Here is a 23,623-nt window from a genome sequence, read left to right as displayed (position 1 = left end):
CTGTTGAGTGGCTTGTGTTGCGAACCGGCCCTGAGTGTGTCCGCGGTCCACGCTCCGCAGCTTGGTCCGGTGCGCCCCGCACACACCCCTTTCCTCTCCGCGCCGAGAACCACGCCGGCGGAGGACGCCCCAGTGTTGGTCCTTGCCATTGGGTGACACGACGGAGACAAGCCCACAGAGGTCTTACCAAAGGTTCTCGGAAGGGCAGGAAGGTGGCCTTTCCTCCTCCTGTGTCCGGGTTGCGAACAGGCCAGAATGATGTAATTGACGAGGTGTATCTTAAGCGCCTCTGCTTTCTCCTTGATGTTGACTTTTCTCAGTAACTTTCGGGCTGGCCCCGTTAGTCATCTTCCTCACAACTATCAGAAGTAAGTCCATGCACAGACAGCGTGAAAATGAGATCCCCACGAGGCTCCATGTTACCTTTCCCACGAGTTTGCAATCCAAGATCACGTCGAGCTCACTTTAAGATACATGGCTCTAATTGTGATGTTTCTGTATAGGATTAGTGCGAAATATGTAGTGGAATTTGGGGAGGTAGGGGTCGTTCCCATTGGTCGAAATCACGTGTAGCAGCCGTCATAATCTCTGTGCCTTTTCAGCACTGCGATGCAAAAGATCTCAGGCTGGGGTCAGAAAAGCTTGGTTTAGAATATCAGCTTTGACACTTGGTAGCTGAGGAATCAAGGACAGTATTTGTCCTCCCCAAGTCTCGGCCTCTTCACTTTAAAGTTAGAGATGGCAATAACCACCGTTATATTGAGAAGCACTAAGATCTTTCCAAAATTATGTTCCATTCATTTCCTGTAACTCTTGACAAAGGGAATTACTTCCTCCTTGCATGATGGTGAAGTATTTGACAGATTTCAAGCAGAGGGAAAGATATTTATGTCCCATAGTTGTCAATAACATTAAAAAATATGTAAAACATCAGATTGATTTATTTATTGAAGTGTAATTTACATTCAGTACTATTTATCTTTTTTGGTGTACAGTTTTATGATTTTTGAAAAATGCTTAGAGTTCTGATAGTATCACCACAATCAAGATACAGAACAGTTCCTTCAACCCCCAAATTCCTTCCTACTCCTTAGTAGTTCATTCCTTCACCTCATACCCAGCCCTTGGCAACCACTAATCTGTTTTATGTCTCTAGTATTTTTCCTTTTTCAGAAAATCATATATATAAAATTACACAGGATGTAGCCTTTTGAGTCTAGCTTATTTCAGGTAGCACAATGCAATTGAGATTCATCCATGTGTCAGTAGTTGTTCCTTTTTATTGCCAAATAGTTTTCTGCTGTTACTTTTCATAATACTGAGCTTTAGTCGATGTTCCCAAAATGGAATCCGTTGAGGACAAGGCAGGGATAGCAGTGGACAGAATGTTATTGTGATGCTTGCTTTTAGAATGCAGGACAAATGTTTCATCATAGTAGATTTACTTTTAGGATACACTTTTAAGTATAACCTTCATTAGGTTTTTTTTGCATAGCAAATTGTTTAGGCTACTGGCAGTGATTTTCAGACTGTTCATTTTTTAATAATTATTAAATAAATCTTCAACATTTTCTTAGAAAATGTTACTTTTGAAAAGATGTTTTCATTTCACTCAGTTTTTAATGAAGCTTGTACATTTATAAAAATTGCGAGCAAAGAAAAATTCATGCTCAGGTTTTCATGAATGTATTTAGTGTCAAATTATATTTTCTGTATTTATGTTACTATATTTAGATTCACATATCTTTGGGTTATCATTGTGCCAAACACATTATTTTAATAACATTTCCCGAATTTTATATTTCATGCTTTTTGGTTTAAAAAAAAAAAAATGGCCTTTGAATATGGAGTTCTCAAACACTTTGGGGAAGCCGGATCAGTCAAGGTATAAACCAGACTTGAAAGATGTAATTTAAAATTGAGATTTGTCAATCTAAAATTGAATTTTGTTTAAAATTGAAGGTTATTTTTTATACCATTTCTATGTGCCTCCTTTTTAAAAATGTTAGTTGGATTTTACATTGTGTTCTAACTTGAGAATCACTTCCTTTTTATTTACTTATCCATTTATTTTTAACTATTAAATTATGAAATATTTCAAACATAAAAAGTAGAGAGAATGATAAAACAAATCTCCATGTACCTTACTCACTTTAGATAGTTATCAACTCATGGCTAAATTTTATTTACACCTTACCCCTCACTCCTCTTATTTTAAACACATTCCGACATCATGTCAATTTACCTATGAACATTTCATTAAATATACTTCTTAAACACATACTCTTTTTAAATATAATAACAATATTATCCGTCATCCCATAGAAATCAACAATTCCTTACTATCATCCTGTCCTCATTTCCCTGGCTGTCCCATAATGCTCTTATTTAATGATTAATTTGTTTACTTATTTTTGCAGTTTGTATAAATTGAGCTCTAAAATCTTTATATTATGATTGCTAGTATGTTTTTAAGCCTCGTAATTTATAGGTTTTCTCTTTACGTTGATTTTCCTCCCTTCTATCTCTCTTTCTCTCATACATACACCCCTGCTTTTTCGGGCATAGGTGTTTCCAAAAAACATACTTTTTTTTTTTTAAGTAATAGCATTAACCCATTTATATTTGTTGTAATAAGTCATATATTTAGTCTTCAGTCATCTTATTTTTTGTTTTCTGTTATTTATGTTTTATTATGCCTGACTGCCCCCCTTAGATGTCTTTTGCAGCATAACCTTCATTTTTCTTAAAAATGACTACCAAGTGAGACCTGAGAGTGAATGCTACAGTCCTGTGGCTTCTCATAGGGCTCTGGTAGAATTTCTCTGGGAGAACTGTACTCAGTACTCAAGATGCCTTCACTTTCAGCCCTTGTAAATGGAAATCTTAAGAATGTCGGTATCAGGTCAGAATCATAGTTGAGAAATAGAGAAGGAGCTCGTGGAATGCTTAGCACATGCTATTGTTGAGAGTATTTTTTTTTTACCTTATTTTGTAACATCTTACAAGCTGTGCATATTAGTGATAACTAGACCTCTCTGTGGGAGCATTGGTGGCATTTCCAAATTCCTTTGACTTGACCCTTACCATTTATTTGTCCCTTGCTCTCAGGCTTGCTGCTCTAAGCTTAGAATTTTCACAGTACTTTTTTTGGGAAACTCATATAGATTCTTTCCAGTGTGGCTGACATGTCTGTGCTGATTCACAGGCTAGTTAGTACTGCCGAGTTTGCCTTCTATCTCATCCTGTACTATTTATTAATTTTTTTATGTGACAAATACTTTTCATCACTGCTTTATGCAAACCATATCTATTTGATGAATTTCAGATCTATTGGCCTAATATTACTATTACGCTACTAACAGATAAAGATACTATTAGGTACTAACTCTTAAGGCATACCCCCTTATATATTCTTTAATAAATTCAAAAGGATTTGGGAAGATAAATGAGGTAAACATGAATCAATGGCTATTTTAAACTGAACTGTACATATTTAATTTGTAACAAATTAGAAATACATTTTTCCTCCATTTTGTTCTCTATTTACCATAGCCGCCAATGTTTTTTAGTAATGCTTACTTACATTAATGATAAGTAGCAGTCATTGGGAATTAATTCTGATTATTTCATGTCTTTACAATAACCATTAAGGGATTATTATCCTCATATTAAACATAGGTTATTGTTTCATTCCTGAATACTTAAATGAGCTTCATGTGTACGTGCCTGGGTACAGAGTAGGTACTCAAAAAATAGCTGTTAAATGAATTGTTAAAAGATATTTATAGACCCAGAAATATAAAAACAAAAACAAAGCAAAAAAAAAATTTTAAACTACAGGAAATGATAGTTTTAAAAAATGTTAAAACCGATAATTAAAGTATATTTTGTATGTTTATTTATGATAAATGGGCCAAATTATTCTTCAAGGATTAAAATACTCTCATTAGAAATAAGTATGTTTTCTATAACTTTTCTAGTGTGGTTCCTGTAGACACTTAGCTTGATCAGTGACCTTCTAAATTTAGTGTCATAGCAAGCATCAAACTTTTGTTAAGATACCCAGTCTAATTTCTTTCCTTTCAGGAAGAATATATCATCTGGCAATTCAAAACCTATATCATCCCCTATTACTTGTACTTATAGAGCTGCATTGTTTTTTATGTCACCAATTCGTATTTAATATTTAAATATACTAAAAACTATAATGAATTAGAACTCAATTAAGACATAGTTATTAAGCATCAGACAAAGTAAATGGTCAAAATTATTAAGAAGGTATGTCTTGTTTCAGTAGGTAACTGGATGATCATGATGTAACTAGATGAATGTGATATTTACTCTTAACATTTGGGAAATCATTAAGACATGATAGATTTTTCCAGAAGGTGGCAGCATTGTTTTAAAAAATTATAGGTTGCCTGTTTAATATTTTTGAGTTGATTTGAGGGAGGAATCTTTTCTCTAATTGGATTTAGATGTTTTCCTCCAAAATAAAAACCCAACATTACTGCTTTATATAGTGCTAACTTTTAAGACAAGGATTTTACAATGACACTATGGATTGTTCCTAGTCAGTAATGCACAATAATGTAAGTGGCAATTATATTTTGAAGAATTGACCAAAATATTAAGAAATCATACATATGATTTTTCCAACAGTAAATAATATTCTGTCTTGAGTTGTTAGTGATCACATAATCATCACTATTGGCATCATCAAATTGATAGAATATCCTAAAATGTCTTATGATTTTAGCTTAAACATGCCTTCTGTTTAGGGATAGCATGAAAAAGTTGGACTTACTTTAAAATACTTGATTTAATATAAAATAATAATTATAAACTTCCAATATAGATTGTCTCAGGGTTGTTTGAAGGTTGGACTTTTAATTTTATGACCTTCATTTTTAAATTTCATTTCTTAATTGTTTCCCTCTGAGACTATTTCATTTGATTATTGAATTCCTTTGATTTGTGTGAATATGCATGTTTATTTAACCACTTAATTGTGTTTTGGTGAAGGGAAAATCCCTATAGTTCTTGATTGAATTCCTGTTTCATATCAGTAGAGCCACATCTGTGTCATACTTTCATCCAAGAGAAAAACAGGAGGATGAAATGTGTTCACAGTCATACATGTCAGTCCTTTATAGTGGCTTTTAAATGAATTTAAGCAAACTTAATCTTGATTCTGCCTTTCCCTGTCAAGGAAATATAGGATCTTTTGAGAAGAAATGAAAACTAATAATGAATGAGTGACTAAGCTATATTATATCTGTTTCTAAGTGAGGCTGAAAATATTTCATGTAATAGAAAAGAAGTACTTGTCCTCTTTTGCTTTGATGATTTTATAATTGCTTTATATTAAGCATATAATGTCAATAGCAGCAATAATGATAAATAGTATTATTAAAATTAAGTTATTATCTACTTTGAATTATTCCCAGCTCTTGTCATGATTCACTGTATTTGTGGAAGAATTATAATAAGTGAGGAAAAATAGTATATCTAGTGTTGATTTATCAAGGTCATTTAGTGATAAACTCTATTTGTGTTATCTTCGCGTGGAATTTAGTTTCCCTGTGTCAATGTAAATCAGATGAAACTCTTACTTTTCTTACTTAGCACTCTCACTTTTCAAAGTACTGCTCATTTCAACAATTCATTTCTGCTGCTGTTTAAAGACTTTTAAAGTGATTTTTACTCTACAAGAATTAGAAAATCAAGTTGACATGCTTGCTTTTGAGAATTGACAATTGAATGGGATTGGGTAGAGAATTATCTTCAGAACCATATTGCAGACTTCATTATTTGATTGTTAGAACAAATTTCCATTTTTATGAAATGACTTAGGAATGTATATGATTTTTTAAAAAATTACTTTTGTAATTTTAACACTAAAGAGAGCTATTTCTTTCTTTTGGTCTTTATTGCCTTCCAGGTAACTGGTGCCTCCATCTTGTGGTCCAAGGTACAAATTGCACTCTTTGCCAGAGATTCTAATTAAGCTTTTCTTTTTCCTCAGCTGAATATATTATAAAGTTATTTATTTTCCATGTTTTATTTATTAAAATCATAAGTCTTATTAAACAGGCATTGATCCAGACTTCATTGTACTTATTTTAACCCTCACCTAGAATTCACCATTCTCTAAGTGTTAAACTTTGTAATATATGCCCCCATTATGTTACAGATGATTGCTTTTGTAGCTATTTCCCTGACTCTGTGTGTTCTGGACAATGTTTGGATCATTGCAGGTGTTTAGGAAAGTTTATTTATCTATTTGACTGATAGTTATTGAATACTCACTGTGTGCCAAGTACAGTCCTAGGCATTTGAGATATATCGATAAATAAAATACTAAAAAGCCCATGTCTTTTTCAAATTTACATTCTAGCTAAGGGAGTCGGGTGATAATATATATTAAATAATTGTTACAGTATGGTAAGTGCTGAGGACAAAAGAAAAAGTAAATCAGAGTAAATCAGAATCAGGAGTACTGGAAGTAGGGAGTGGGTTGAAATTTTTAATGTAATGGTTAAGGTAGCTTAGTTTAGATGGTGACATTTTGAATAGACTTAAAGGAAGTCTAGCCAGATGGGTATCTGGAGCAAGAGTGCACCAGTCAGAGGGAATAGCAGTGTAAACGAGCTTTTACAGTGAATGAAATGGGGAGTTTTTCTCAACTCTTGGTGCCTAACATATGCTAGATATTTCGTTAGTGTTTGTTAAATTGAAAGAAATACACTCCACAGAGATAGACATTGGCTTACCTTATCTCATTTCCTTTCTTGCAGTGCTTCTGCTGCTGCTTTCTCTTAAACATAAGAAGGATAAAGAGGAAAGTCGTCTCTCTGAGAATATAGAAGCTCTTGAGATGGTTTCACATTAAACCTAAAAGATTTCCTTGTTATTTTACCTCTATAATTTGATTTTCTTTTTCTAAGATGTTATTTCTGAGGCCTTTGAAATGACCTACATTTAGTCACTGTTTGCAGCAATACCATTTGTTTGTTTTTGTTTATTTGTTTGGAATTAGATATATTGCTCTATGCCTATGAACTGTCTAGGGAGGCAGATGGTGTAATAGGAGAAATGGCAGTCCACCTTCTGCCACTTTCATTCATCTCTTTATTAGTTATTGAATATCGTCTATGTGCCAGGCATTTACTAGAAGTGTATGTGTGTGTGTGTGTATGTGTGTTTAAAATTAATAGACTTTAATTTTTAGAAATATCATTTTCACAAATTACTTTCTTTTAGATACTAAGATCTAGTTTGTAATGAAATATTTCAATTACTTTAGTTAATGATCAAAATCATAGAATAAATACAATATAATCAAATATAGGCATTTTAAAATTGAAATACTTTTCCTTTACTTTTGACCTTCCATGACAATATTACTAAAATTGTAGATTAGTAATATTGTCATGGAAGGTCAAAAGTAAAATTATGAGCCATTGAAGAAGTGTTAAATATAGAAGTGGGATATTTAAAAGTTAATACAACTTTTTAAATAACCAACTTTTATCAAAGCCAGAATACATGCAAAATACTTCAAATCGATGGTAAAATTTTTGCAGATGTGCTTTTATTAAGCAGACTTTTTCATGTAATTGTATTGATTAATGATATGGATATGGAATAACAGAATACAAATGATATATGCTACAATGACTATCCGTAGGTGTTTATCTCACATGTATTTTCTGTATTTTCTAAAATACTCTTGCCTTCAAAACTTCTTTTGACCATTCAGCCATCTGTACCAAAGAAAAGTTGTACATCTGAGTCTCTGTTTGTTTGTCCTGTTGGTTTGTTGCTTTTAGATTTACATCTCACATGCTGGTAAGACAGTACACTCATTTCTAAATCCATTTTTACTAGAGACACTTTATATTTTTCCTTCATGACTCTTACAAAAAGGTATTTTCCCCTTCTGAATCTTAGTTTCACTCACTTGATCTTTAGGTTTTCCGCATGATAGCATTGACTGCTTTTTTTAATTTTCTAAAGAGCAACTTAAAAATAATCTAGCTAGCCTAATTTATAATAAAAAGTATTTCTAATTTAAATAGTTCCTGATTTTTTTATCTTTGATAAACATTGGAAGTTACTGTGATAGAAAATTAGAATTAAAATATTTTTACTTTAATTTTATTATATCAGAAACCACATGACCAGCTTGAAGAAGAAAGATAAAGAAATCGTTAAGTCATTAAAATTTTTAACCTTGTTTGTTTTTGTGTATGTATGTGTGTGTATATCTTTAAGACTATTACTTCCTCTCAGGTATGAAATATCCTTTTGAATGGATACTTTTATTCATTTATAGATTGAGGTAACTGAGGTCTGAAGAAGCTTTAGCTCAAAGCTTCTAAGAACTCAGGATATATTTTCTCAGTATATTTTAACAAAAATGATAAAGTAATTTTGGAGTATACTCCTTTTTATTAGTATGCACCACACAATAAATACCTTACTCTTCTTTTATATCAGTTGAACTTTCTTTAGTGCCATTGTTATTTTATTTATATGTGTACGTATCTAATGTCTGCTATATTTATAGTTTTTCTTTTGAAAATTATTTATCGGAACCAAGTCAAGTTTTATAGCTAGTTCACAAAACTGAAAACAGCAAGGTTTTATAATGAAAGCACTGCCATATCCCAACGATAATAACCCAGTGCTGTGTTATAATTGTGGCACACGTTCATCAACACAAAGTTTTGGTGACTGCAGTATAGTTTCCAATCAATCTCTTTTGAAACTCATAAAAATGTCTGACCATGTTGTGCAATATTCCTATAACTGTGTATGACTTCACTAAGATGTTTGCATTTAGGCAAGATGTCCAAATGAGGAAAATAATTGAATCATTGGAAATATTGTGAAAACAGTTGGTTAAATTATAAGAAAGGAAAATGGATCAAAGCTAGTGTCAGATTTTAGTCAGCTGTATAACCATTTGTCTAGTTAAATTAGGTATGGTAAAAAGGTTGCTAACATTGGAGTTAAAAACTTAATTGAATTCTGGATAACTAACTTTTGATTTATAAGCTGTAGGGTGAATCTTGATAACCTGTTATGTTATTAGAGTTAGAAAATAAAAGAATTAAGCACAATTATTTACAACTAATAAAATTTTATGTTTTTAAAAAATTATTTTAATGACCATCATTTTACATCAATTAGCAAGTAAAACCTTTTCAGGATCTCCCTTTCTATTCTTACCTTTACTATACTTGGGGATTCTCTCTTCCTATGTTTTTTTTTATTGCTTTTTTTTTTTAATTTATTTATTTTTAATTCTTTAATGTCACCACATATTTGACCTCTTTTATCCCATCTACTTCCCCTCTCCCATGTACCCTCTGGTAACCGCTAGTCTATTGTCCATGTCCATGAGTCTCTGTTTGTTTGTCCTGTTTATTTGTTGCTTTTAGGTTTATATCTCACATATTAAGTGATACTATGTGGTTTTCAATTTTTTCTGCCCGGCTTATTTCGCTTAGCATGATTATCTCGAGGTCTCTCTATGTTGTTGCAAATGGCAGTATTTCATCTCTTCTTATGGCTGAGCAATATTCCATTGTATAAATGTACCATAGCTTCTTTATCCAATCATCTATTGTAGGACACTTCAGTTGCTTCTATGTCCTGGCCACTGTGAATAATGCTGCTATGAACATTGGTGTGCAGATATCTTTTCAGATACGAGTTTTCAAGTCTTTGGGGTAAATACCCAGCAGAGGGATTGCTAGATCATATGGTAGATCAATTCTTAGTTTTTTGAGAAACCTCCATACTGTTTTTCATAGTGGCTGTACCAATTTGCAGTCCCACCCACAGCATATGAGGGTACCTGTTTCTCTGCATTCTCTCCAACATTTGTTATTACTTGTCCCGTTGATAACAGCTATTCTAACGGGTGTGAGATGATATCTTATTGTAGTTTTGATTTGCATTTCCCTAATGCTAGCGATCTTTTCATATGTTTGTTGGCTGTTTTGTATGTCTTCTTGGGAGAAGTGTCTGTTCAGGTCCTCTATCCATTTTTTGATTGGATTGTTTGTTTTTTTGTTGTTATTGAGTTTTATGAGTTCTTTGTATATTTTGAATATTAGGCCCTTATCAGAGGTGTTGCTTGCAAATATATTTTCCCATTTGGATGGTTGTCTCTTTCCTCCTATATTTTTTAATTATATGCTTGTGCAAGAACAAAAATTTAAAAATACTTTAAAAAGCAGCCTCCAAATGAGGTATTAATGTCTTGAAAAAAGGCCTATTCACTAGCCACTTGTGAAGTGTCTTGCTAAATTGCAACCAAACTCTTACTGTGACTCTCAGCCAGTAAGTAGCAGCCACCTCTATCATTTTGGGGGAAGAGAAAATAGTCAAGATTTTAAACTCTGGGAGTCTCAGAAGTGAGTCTGGGTCAGATTTGGAGCCAATAGGATTACATTTGTAGCTACTGCCTAAATTGTCAAAAAGCTAACATATTCAGGAATATGGTGGTGTTATTGGGGGGCAATTGTAATCTTGAATGAATGAATAAATAAATCAACAAATCTAAAGCTTTAATTTTAATAAGAAAAATCATAATCATTAACATTTAACTGTGTCCTTTAATAAACTGACATCGAAGGGACAAAAAACTTAATAATCACTTTCTTTTCTTTCTACTGTGTATTATTTTAGAGGGTTATTCTTTTATATCTTTTCTGAAAATTATGAAATAAGATTTGTGGAAACTCCAAATAAATTGTTTCAAGAATAAGAAATTATTGCTGTTTTGGAACTAGAGTAGCCTGATGACCTTTAAAAAATGTTCCCTTGGTTTAATATGTGGAATAAACTTATAGAATTTTATTTTCTCTCAACATACTAAAAACATATTTTTCTCCTATGAATAGGCATGAATGTTGAGAGACTTAATAAAGGCTTTGGCTATTGAGTAAACCATAAAAATGTTATCGAGATTTCAGTCATTTGCTCCCTCCAAAATGAAAGATACTTTTACTCAACCCTAATTTCTGTATCATCCTTTCTTTCTGCAAAAATCCCATTTTGCACTCCTTCTAATAGTATTCTACACAGTAGGTGATACCTTTCTCTGGCTTCCTTCCCTATAGCGTGACCTAACTGTGGAAAATTCTTTGTCAAGCCTTCCTAAGTCCCTTAATTTTTTTTTTTTTTTTGCTAGATAATTTATTGTTGAAATGAAATTTTTAAGTATAGGAGACCTGTTGTATTCAGAGATTTATGATTTAACATTTTGAATACTACAGTGCGCTGTAGCAACTTTTGTTTTCAGTATACTATGAAGTATGAAACCACTTAACCATCATAGAGGAAGTGAAATTGGAGGCTTTGAGACTACGTATTCTTAATATAGAATCTATGTATTTAAAACCTTAACAGACCAATTAAAGTTTAGTGGAAATAATAGCATGTTACCCTAGATGAGTAAGGAACAGAGGACCTCAAAAATATTTTCTGTATTAATAATCTCCCCAGTAGGTATTATTGTAGGCTGATAAGAAAATCTTTTAAAATATAAATGCCCTTTTGGAGGAGTAAAGCTATCATCAATTCTCACTTTAATCTGGATTGTGTTAACTATTAAGGATAACAATATCAAATTGGATTACAGGACAGTTAAGGTTGGGAGTTGTTTTAGAAGGTTAAGAGAGAGGAGATTGCTTTCTTTGTGAGGCTTACGTCTATGAGGTAGAACACTTTTTAGATACAGAAAGAATGAGGAGACATAAAATGGGAGAGGCATTTGGGAAGGGAAGTTGAAAGATCAAGGTAGACTTTGTAATTTTGTTCAGAATCCTGGTTGTGTCTCCTTGAAAATCACCTTTCGCTTTCACAGACATAATCTTCTGTAGGTCCTTGTAGAATCTCAGACCCCATCCCAGACCTACTGAATTAGCATCTTCATTTTCACAAGATCTACGGCTGATTCACATGCACGCTAAAGTTTGAGGAGCACTACTGCAAGTAACTGATAATCTGTGTCAAGCAAACATGGTTAGTTTAGAAAACAGCCTTCCTACCTTCCACACCCCTAGGCGCTCCTCTCCACTCCCTTTTCTGCCCTTTTAATTTGACCATCCTAGTCCAGGCTACTCTAAACTCTTATTTTTCAGCTCAGTGTTTTATATCCTTGGTACTTCCCTGTTGACACAGGGAGAGAAGGAAGAGAGGAAGATGTACTGAAGAATATACCACCTAAAAGAGGTTGATGAAATAAGTCAAATTTCTCACTTGTATGACCCTCATCACCTACCTTATGATTTATCAGATAGTAGAAAATTTTCTTCTGTACAACCTTTTGGAAGATATTCCCTGTAAACTCAGAGAGCCTTTCATGTAAGGAAGTGGGATTATTATATCCTGGGGCACTCTGGAATAGAGCTTTTGCATGGTAGTGTTCTTGCAGTACCTAATACAAGGGCTGATCACTTCCTGCTGGGGGACTGATTCTGTTGCTGCTCATAAGTGTTCTGCTTCTCTGACTGATTTGGGCAAAGAAGCAGACTTTTCATATCTCATGAGTAAATTTCAAGCAGCATCTAATTTTAATGGCAGCATTGGTACCAAAGAAGATACTTCTTTCCCTCTTAAAAGTTAAAATGATAGATATTTCCATGATCATACCATGCTTTTAAAATTTCTGACCCTCTATCTTTTAATGTCATTGTATTGTGAGTTGTAAATAAATCCCTTAACAGTGTTCATTGTTGAGAGCAGTGTCCTTGATAGAGCAGAGCTAACTGGGTTATGTTTTAGCTACTAGGTGATTAGTGAGAATAAACTAGAAAAAGAAAAAAGAAGGAAAAAAATAATCTCCTCTACTTTTTATAATATGGGGATAAAAAAATAATTCCTAAGAGTTTTCTTCCTTAAAAGTATCTTGAAATTGAGTCTTGCAAATAGCTTCAAAGTTGGAACTAACGTAAAATAGTATTTTACCCGGTCACATCTTTCATTTTCTCATTTCCATGTATTATTTCCTAAATTAATAAAGCAAGAGAACACGAGGGTCATTTGCAGCAAACACTAAGCATTCATACAATTTCCAATGAAATCTTTATAGTATTCGTGGCTATGAGGTTACTAGTAATGATTGCAGATGGCTGTAGCTATGTAGTAAACTGTCTTCTTCGTTACTAGGCCCAAGTTTATTAGCTATTGCTAACAATTGATATATATATCTTGAGAGTAGAAACTAGTACCTTTTTTGTCACTTTTTCTTCTTTTACCACCCTTCTGTTCCTAGTGATGATAAGTTAAAGAGGAAGATTGATAGTGCTATCTCAGTACCATATAAGTTTATGATGAGGATTACCTGAAATTGGTTTGTGAGAATCGGAAGAACCTCCATTTTTCTTCATGCCAGCACCAGGAAGAGGGTGCTTAAAATCAGTACCAGCTCAGGATATCATCCCCACCAAAGATGTAAACTCACATTATGATGCCATTGCTATTGAGAAAGCATTTAGGAAACTTTAGATCAAACTAAAGATCTTAGAGTAGTGTTTCTTATCCAAACTCTTTTGTGCTTATGCTTTGAGCACTGGAGAAATATACAGTTTAAATGGAAAGCTATAGACCAATGGACTAGAACTGAGAGTTCAGAAATAAACCCATACATCCATAAACAATTGATTTGCAGCAAGAGTGCTAAAACCATTCTATGGGGGAAAAGACTAGTTTCTTCAACAAATGGTACTGAAACAATTAGATATCTACATGCAAAAGAATGAAGTTAGACTTCCATCTCAAACCACATACAAAAATTAACTCTAAATGGATTAACCATCTTATATAGGAGCTACAATTATAACACTCCTAGACATAAATCTTCATTGAATTTGGCAGTGGATTCTTAGTTTTGACACTGAAAGCAAGTCAACAAAAGAAAAAATAGATAAATTGGATTTCATCAAAATTAAAAACTTTTGTCCATCAAAAGACATAGCAAGAAAGTGAAATGGCAACCTACAGAATGGGAGAAAATATTTGCAAATTATATATCCAGTAAGGATCTAGTATCCAAACGACAAAAAAAGTAGTAATTGTATTTAGAAATGGTTAAAGGATTCGAATAGATATTACTCCAAAGAAGACATACAAATGACCAACAAGCACATGAATGGATGCTTAACATCACTAGTCATTATAGAAGTGCAAATCAAAACAACGAGATACCATTTCACACCCACTTAAGATGGCTATAATAAAAAAATGAAAAATAAGTGATGGTAAAGACATGAAGAAATTGGAACCCTCATACATTGCTTGCAACAGTGTAAAATGGTACAGTTGCTCTAGAAAACAGTTTGGTGGTTTCTAAAAAAGTTAAACAGAATTACCATGTGATCCAGCAATTCTACTTCTAAGTATTTATTCAAAAGAATTGATACAGGAATTCAAACATACTTGCAAACAAATGTTAACTGTCACTGTTCACAGTAGCCAGAAGGTGAAAACAACCTAAATGTTCGTCTGCAGGTGAATGGAAAAACAAATCGTGGTATATACAGACGATGGGATATTACTCAGCCATAAAAAGAAACAAAGTACTGATACCTGGTATAACATGGATGAACCTGTGAACATATTGTCCTACATAAAAGAAGCCAGACACGAAAGGTCACAAATATTGTATGTTTCCATTTACATGAAATACCCAGAGTACACACAGAAACAGAAAGCAGAGAGCAGGGTTTTTCTTTGGGGTCAGAGGGAATGAAGATATTTTGGAACTAGATACAGGGGGTGATTGCACAGCATTTTGATTGTAATTGCCACTGAATTGTGCACTTTAAGATAGTTAATTTTATGTGAATTTCATCTTGATTTTTTAAAAAGGGATAATTGGTTATACTAGTATATAGGGATAATGCTGTCAATATCAGCATATCAAATACAGTTTATTTTGGAAAATGTGTGTTGTGGAGTCAGAGTACTTTATTCTGGAACTATTTAGAAAGTTCTCAAAGAACTAGATGTCCTATGATTTTGCTTTGTTGTATAGTGTTTTTGTTTTTTTGCCTTTTACAAATCAGAAAAGCTAATATTTAGAATTTCAGATTGAGGGAAATTTTTTTTTGGCTAGAATTTACATAATTTCTGGTGAAAAAATAAAAAATATTAGAAGATCATATGATTGAAGAAATAATTAAAATTGTTATAAATGATTGCAAGAGTATTACAAAATCTTCAATAGTGTCGAAGGATCCAATGCTCAGCATTGAAAATGTGCTGATCATCTGCCCTGCAAGAAGGATAAACAAAGGGGTCAAAAGAGCTTTAGTTTCTAGTGCTCCTCTTCACTGAGAGATGACTAGATTTAATGTTCATTTGCCACATATGGTTTCATTAAAAACACTTCAGCTTTTCTCTGCCCCATTAGAAGCTTTATACTTAGAGAAGTAAATGCAGCCTCCCATCAGACTTGCCAGAATTTCTGTCTGTACTGTTCGTTCAAAAGTTATCTTTCAATACTTTCTAAACCATGTTTAGAAATGCTTTATTCATAAATTAGCTTATTTCATGTTTAAAGTCAGTAAATGATATGCTGATATTATGTTTGAGAAGAAAACATACAGATACCAAATAAGAATCTTAAATATCTGTTGACACTTGACAATGAAATGCAAATAGAAGTAGACTTAACCAGATAAAAAAAAAGACACTGCTTCCTTCAAGTTAGCCCTTTTGGCTCTCTCCCTGCCCTCATTTAAGAAGACCCGGGACTCCCACCTGCTCTTTTAGTCTGTGGATTAAAAATTTTCACCTGGCTCCTTGGCGATGGTCCATCAACCTCTGTTAGCCCCATGACTAGTGACCACTGGAGATCAAACACCAGAATATGTGAAATGTTTTGTGAAATCTTTTGTTTCACGTTACCTATTAAATGTTTGCTCATATTAGTATAAGAATGATTACAGAATGACAATGAGAGAGATGGTTAACAGAGAGTAGGTAATAGTGTGGCTGGAAACCATAAAGCAACTTATGTTTAAATAAGAGAGAAAGCATAAGGATAAGCGAAAGGGACAAAACATGATTTCTAGTTCACTTCTTATTCTTCTGTGAATCATTACCATATCATACCATGGCCTTTTTCTAGCAACAGACTTTCTTTGGGCATCAAGCCACCACATGATACTATTCCTAAAGGTTCTATTCTTATTCTCTTTCCTTGGCAGAAACACCCCAGGGAGGGAGCCAACTCTAGTTCCCCTTTCCCAATTACCTTCTAACTATTTCTTCTATCCCACATTCCCAGCTATTCCCCTCAAGGCTTTTCTCTGTCTAATAAGTCCAGATGGGCCCAACCTCCTTATACTTTTACTTTTAGGTTATATTTGTCTTCTATATCTTTTTAATGAGCTCCGTTTCACATTTGCCTGTGTTTAAAAATGATTGGTAGAATGCAAAGAATGGCTTCCCTGTGCAACTTTATTTCTAAAGGGAATACCACTATGAAGACTTTGCACCAATATAGACTCGTAATTCATTGTGCCTATGGTATCTGCATTCCATTAATATTTTGTAGAGTTGCACTGAACATATTTTTCTTACCTGTGCTGTTCTGATAGTCTTGGGAGGCATAATTCAGTTGGTCTTCAATCCTTATTAAATATAGTTTTATTGGAAGTCATGTCTGATAAAATAGTCTTATCACTTTAGATATTTAGTAAAATCTTACTACATTGTAATGAATGGCTTAATAAATAAAAAGAAGTCAGAATTTTACTTACCTATAAAATCTTTTTTTTTCTTTTTTTGGTGCCGAAACCTGGGAATGTATAAAATCTTTTTATATTAGAGACATATTTTCTTTTTTACCTCTTTGTCTTTTAGGTACTAAGCTCAGGATTCATTCTGCTGGCATCCTCAGTCATCATCTGCATCCCCTGACCAGACCTTATACAGTCACCTTATAACACAGGAGTGTTGTTGGCCCAAAGTCAACTAAGATTATACCTTAAAAACAAAAAATAACAAACCCTGCTTAATCAAGGCATCCTTACCTACCCTCAAAAACTGATATCCTCATATTTCCTCTGCAGCTGGACTAAAGTTTTAATGACTTGAGAAAGAGTGGAAGTGATTGATAGGAAGACTGAGGTGAGAGTGTAGGAGATATAAACTGCCTGCTTATATCAGCTCTAGGAATGAGAAAGAGCTGGCTAGGAAAGTACCAAGCAGGACAGTATTGTCATAAAGTGGAATTAGAAATCATGGAAGAGTAAAAAAGGAGTTCATTTCCTTAGTTCACAACTCACAAGGTCAGTTATTAATTTTAAATTGTCAGATAGGTCTCCTTTTAGTTACTTGTTCTATGAGTTCACTGTAATCATAGCTTAAAATAAGGAATAAAGTTTTAGTTTAATAACTCACTTCTCTGTCAGATTAAACAAGGAGGGCATTCAACCCTAACTCCTTTGAGTCCTAAGTAGTCATATATTTTTTTATTCATATTTAAGATTATAAAAATCTTGGAAATGTGGTTTTATAATTCAAAATCTATCATATTTAAGACAATGTGTAAGTTCAAGGGCATTGGAATCAGTATAATTTATGGTTCTTTTTTTCCTCTCAGCTTGAATAACTTCAAATTCAGTGAAGTGTTGTTTGGCTTTTCTTACCCAAATTGTACACTTATCTGATCCACTTCAATAGTTGCCTATTTTCCCTTTCAGAAATGTCTGTTCTCTCACCAGGAGAATAAAACATTGTGCAGATGTAAGTTGGATACAATGATGCCAATATAATATATGCACTGTTCAATAATTTATTTTGTATCTGGAGTGATGCATCTGTTTCTTTCTTGTGGGAGGGGGTTTGAGCTTCGTTTCAATGTCATTTTAGGTACTGGTCCAATTCTTCCATCCAGTTAACCGAAAATGAAAATTTCCATCTGTTCAATTGCCATTCAGAGGAATGTTTTAACTCTAAAGCACATTATGACAACTTAAATTGACAGCATAATCTGACTTTTTTCTTTTATTTCCTCTTCAGATTCTCTTGAGCTTTAACAAGAGAGTATACTTTTTTATAGCTGCCTAAGATTATAAGATTTACTATTCTCTCTAGTAACTGTAGACCAGTAGAGCCTGAATGGCTGTCCACTATTTGCTGCTGTATTATGTATTTTTTTCTGTCCATTAGTGACCTTACAGAAAACATACTTGTTAGCATGTTATTAACAGAACAATGCAAACATAGCATTCTCTTTCTATAAGACTAAATGTCTGCCAGTACTATTTGGCATTCCATTGAATGCAGACTCCTTCCAATCGACTTTTGGAAAAGTATAGTTGCAGACTGATTTTTATTGATTATTCTGTACTTTAGAAAACTGGCTAAGGAGGCCTTTGGAATATACTGTCTCTAAAGTTTTTAACTCTTAAAGTACTAAGAATATTGTCTCAGATAAATTTTGTTGCTGAAATGGCAGAAAGATTTCTGCTATTAATATTCCAATTTAAATTAACCACCACCACACACAAAAAAGCCTACTTATGAACCAGGTAACATTTTTAGGTGCAGTGAATTAATCAAATCCTTTCCCTCAAATGAAGGATTGTATCCTTGGAGCAACATGACAAGGTTAAAATAACTAATTTTCATGATAATGGCATAGAAATGCACTAAAACTTTAGCTATGCCAAACCCCAGAAAAAAAATGATTCTGGGTAGCTGGGTTTCTTTGAAGTCAGCATCTCTGACAGAGTCTGTATTGGTTCTTGTTTCTTCTTGAAGAGATTATATGATGGTACAAATTACAATAATGACCACCATTTACTTTTCTATTCTGTAAAATGTTAGTGCTTTCATAATGTGAGAGAGGAACAAACTTTCTTCTGTCTCATGTCTATCTGATCATTAGACCAACCAAAAGAACCTGCCAAGGTTCTTTCCCATGCTGTTGGCTTACAGAACCTGCCAAGGTTCTTTTGGTTGGTCTAATGATCAGATAGACATGAGACAGATTAGCAAGAGAAAATAACTAAATTTAATACATAAATATATACAGGAACCTCCACACATATGAGAGTCAGAGACCCCACATAAAGGACAAGTTCAGAGATAGAAAGGGGAATTGAGGTATATAAGACATCCTGAGCTAGGGATGAAGTAATGAACGTTGGGGGCTTCAAAGGATCATTGCAGGATGATAAGAAGAGCAGATGTTTCGTTAAAACCTTGCCGTTCTGTTCCGTTCTGTATAGGTAGGTCAAAAAGAGATTATCGCTGATAATCTTTTATTATGGGCAAGGCCCCTAATTCAACTTCTTCTAGGTAGTTAAAGGGACAGGCAGACGTTTCTCTTGAGCTTGAAGCTAAAATTGCCCTTAGCCCATATAATCCACATACATAGAAACACATCTTGGGTGACTCGTTCTGAATTCCAACAATAACCCTTTGGAGATAGTATAATTGGGCTGTTCGCATTTATCTTATTTATCCTACATGGTTTTGCTCACTGAGTTTTTGTGTCATTATTTTTCCCTTTTCCCTTTTCCCATGCTATTGGCTTACAGATATCTTTTTTTTACCTTCCAATGTCTCATGTAGCTTTCTATAGCAAACATGATTTCCTATGGATCAAATCAATGAATAAGAATATTATATTTCAATGATATATTATGCTACCCAGGTTAAAGGATAATACTTGTAAACTGAAATAGATGTTTTCTTATAGTGCAAAGTCTTTGATATGGATAACCAAATGTAGACTTCTCAGTATATGGAGTATTTAAAAAGCATTGTTTATGAAATCCACTGGACTATCATATAAGGGAGTAAAAGAGCATTTTTGAGTCTTTAAACATCAGAATGGAAAGATTCCAGATCTTAGATATTTTTAACTGTAATAATAGGAAAATTTATATTTTTATATACTTTATGAGAGCCTAGGTAAATTTGAATTTAGTATTTGAAGTTTTGGGGATCTCATGGTCCTACAAATGCACTTGTTAAGCTGTTATTGGTGTCTCAGCTTCATTGGGAATGCTTTAATTTGTCATAGTCTACCCTTAAGGACAATTTACTTGGGAAATGTAACTAGAGAGCCTTTAAGATATATCATTTAAAGGATTATAATTTATTATAATTCCAGGACTATAGATGTTTATGTTTTAAAAGCATTTGAAAACTTTCTACTTAATCACCTAAAAAAAGAAAAAGGAAGAGAAGAAAAGAGATAGGGGAGTGAGGGAAGAAGGGAAGGAGAGAAGGAGGTAAAAAGTGAGGGGAGAAAGAGAGAAAGGAAAGGAAAAGGGAAGAAGGCAGGAAAAAAAGAAGGGAAAAAAAAGTTGGAGTCAGCTCAGTCTTATGGGAAATAGTAGTATAATAAAGATAAGAAAAAATTGTGAGAGTTCAGAAGTTGTATGTCTAACTTTCAGTGCTGAGGAAGACTGAAAGAAAGAAACAAGCTATGGTTCTTGAAAGCTGAGTAATTTTTTAAACAGAAAAAGAAGGGTTGTTGAATTGGAGAAGTATTCTAGCAAGAGAGAATGGCATGAATTGGTTCTGTACCTACAGATACTCACATACTATTTTTGTTTATTGTTCCAGTACCTAAGAACTTATGTTACTTTATTAAGTATATATAGATAGCGTATTGTACACGCAGCAATGTACTAGGAGATGCAGAGGTGCAAAAATAAGTTAGAGCCAACCCTGACCTCACAAATTGTATGATGTAGTTGAGAAACTCTAAGGATGGGCAGCCAGTCAGACCTGGATTTGAATTGTAGCTCAACAACTCAGTGATTCTTTGAGTCACTCAGAAAAATTTATTGAGCACCTTTGAGTCATTCAGAAATATTTATTGAGTATTAGGCTAAGTGCTGAAATATTGTGGCAAACAAGATATTAAAGGTACATGTTATCTCATGCATTCTAGTTTTCCTCTCAGCTTTGTTGTGATTTAATTGAAACACAACATCATGTAAGTTTAATGTATATAACATAATGACTTCATAACATATATTGAGAAATGATTACCACATTAGGGTTAGTTAACACTTTCGTCACTACACATAATTACTTTGTGTGTGTGTGTAGTGAGAACATTTATGATCTCTTTTAGCAATTTCGTTGACTGTACTTCCTATGTAGTACATTATATGCCCAGAACTTATTTATCTTATAACTGGAAATTTGTACCCTTTGACCAGCATCTTCCCATTTCCTCCATACCCCACTCCTGGCAACTACCATTCTACTCTGTTATTATGAGTTCAGCTTCTCAAATTCTGTGCATGAGATCTTGCAGTTTTTATCTTTCTCTCTTTCACTTAGCATAATGACTTCAAGATCCATCCATGTTCTCATGAATGGTAGGATTGCCTTCTTTCTCATAGGCTGAATAACATTCCATTGAATATATCTACCACATCTTCTTTATTTATTTGTCCATTGACAGAGACTTAGCTTGCTTCTATATCTTGGCTAACATGAATAACACCTCAATGAACATGGGAGTACAGATAACTCTTTGAGATACCAATTTCATTTCCTTTGGCTGTATACCCAGGGGTAGGATTTCTGGTTCTGTTTTTCATTTTTTGAGGAACCCCCAAACTGTTTTCCATAGTGGCTGTACCAATTTACATTCCTGCCAACAGTGCGTAAGGGTTCCCTTTTTTCCACATCCTTGCCAACACTTATCTCTCTTCTTTTTGATAATAGCCATTCTAACAGATGTCAGGTATCATGGCATTCTAATTTTAGAAGAAGGAGACAGACAACAAATATATAAACAATATTCCATCAGATAATTAGAAGTGCTATGAAGAAATAAACTGGAATATGTGATAAACAAGTTAGGGAGAGAGACATGTGGATTTTTCTTTTGATTGGATTATCGGAAAAGGCCTTAACGCAGGAATGATTTTCTATTCCTAGAACAGAAAGAAGGCTTATAGCTAGACTACCGAGCAAAGTGGGGAGTAGTATAAAGTAAGATCAGAGGTAGTCTGAGGCCAGATCAATTAGGATTGATTGATTATGGTAGCAAGTTTGATTTTTATTTTAAATATATTTGGAAGCTATTGAAAGATTTTAAATAGGTCTTGCTGTTTAAAATATGATGAAATTATATGATTTGACTTTTAGCTTTTTAATTAAAAAAAAATAGCCTTTTTGTTTGTTTGTTTTGGTAAATTCGATGTCCAAATAGAAGTAGAGAATGAGTTATCCAATTTGACTTTTTTGTTTAATCTAGAAAATAAGAATACAAAATAAAATTGATATTGGCTAGTAATCTCAATCCAAAAATACTGGTAGTGCCACCCTGAATGAGCCCAATCCCATCTGATCTCGGAAGCTAAGCAGGGTCGGGCCTGATTAGTACTTGGATGGGAGATCACCTAGGAAGACGAGGTACTGTAGGCGTAAAAAATAAAAAATACGGGATTGTAAGCTGACAGTCTGTGAGGTCAACCAAGGGTTGTGTCACCTAAAAAATAAATAGAAATAAATAAATAAATAAAAATTTGCTTCCAAAAATACTAGTAGTGTCTTCTCTACTAAATCAAATGTTCCTCAAAGATAGATTTTTTTTTACACAAATGTTTATAGCAGCTTTACTTGTTTTTTTAAATAATTTAAAATGATATACAACTATTTTCTTTTATTAGTGATTTAATATTCCAATTAAATGTTTCTCTATATTCAAGTTCACCTTTGAGCAATATAGTTGCTCAATGTGACGACATCACGTAATGCTTATTTAATGCTTACCAAATTTCATACACTAACACACACACACACTTACTTTCTTTTTTAATATATTTTTAATTAAAATTATTGAGGTGATATTGGTTAATTAAATCAAATGTTTCAAGTGTACAATCAGTAATACGTCATGTGTATGTATACTGCATTGTGTAGATGTTATATTTATTTTTGTATCCTCAGTACCTTAGCAGGGTAACTTGTACCTTTATAGGTGAATAACATTCTGCCTATGGAGGAACACACAGTGTCTAAGTGATCAAGTAACACCAGTCATGGAGAGATATATGCAAAGAGCTATTTCAGACCAAAGATATATATAAGAAGTTAAAGCATTTCTGAGATAGGGTGGGCTATCCATAGCACTGAATTCAGGATAGTCCAGTGAAGTCTTGAGGTCAACCTCATTCCAGATACTAGAATACTAATCCTATATGGCTATAAAAATGCCCATTACTTTGACAGGACCTGTACATTTATTCTTTTAATTAGAAAATATGTTTAACAAATAATGATCATTCCTGGGGATATGTCTAGAGAATGTACTGAAGTATGGGTATTACCATCTAGTTAGTTAATGTTATAATAGAAACATGACCTTTTATTTACTTAAATTCAGTGATCATTTTGGTCAAAGCATTTGACTCATCAGAGCTTCCAAAAATACTGGTAACACTAAATCTGAAGTTTTGAAACAATGCGGTAGAAAGAAGCTGTCAATCAGTATTTAGTTCTTAAGGGACTGATGTTCACATTTCTCAAACCTTGTTATCTGGTATTAATTTCTGAAAGCAGTCTTCGTAAAAAAAAGACTAACAAGCATGTGTATACAGATAGC

At 33.4% G+C, this 23,623-nt stretch overlaps 1 protein-coding gene and 1 pseudogene across 1 annotated transcript in view; both read left to right on the top strand.

Moving 5' to 3' along the window:
* NDUFAF2 (NADH:ubiquinone oxidoreductase complex assembly factor 2) overlaps positions 1-23,623 on the top strand; it is a 125,717-nt gene that overhangs the window by 360 nt on the left and 101,734 nt on the right. The gene's annotated exons all lie outside the window — the stretch shown is intronic.
* Positions 22,324-22,443, top strand: LOC111730377 (annotated as a pseudogene).

The sequence above is a fragment of the Pteropus vampyrus genome, unplaced genomic scaffold, assembly GCF_000151845.1.
Source record: "Pteropus vampyrus isolate Shadow unplaced genomic scaffold, Pvam_2.0 Scaffold310, whole genome shotgun sequence".
Lineage (NCBI taxonomy): Eukaryota > Metazoa > Chordata > Mammalia > Chiroptera > Pteropodidae > Pteropus > Pteropus vampyrus.
This window is presented reverse-complemented; position numbering and strand designations above follow the sequence as displayed.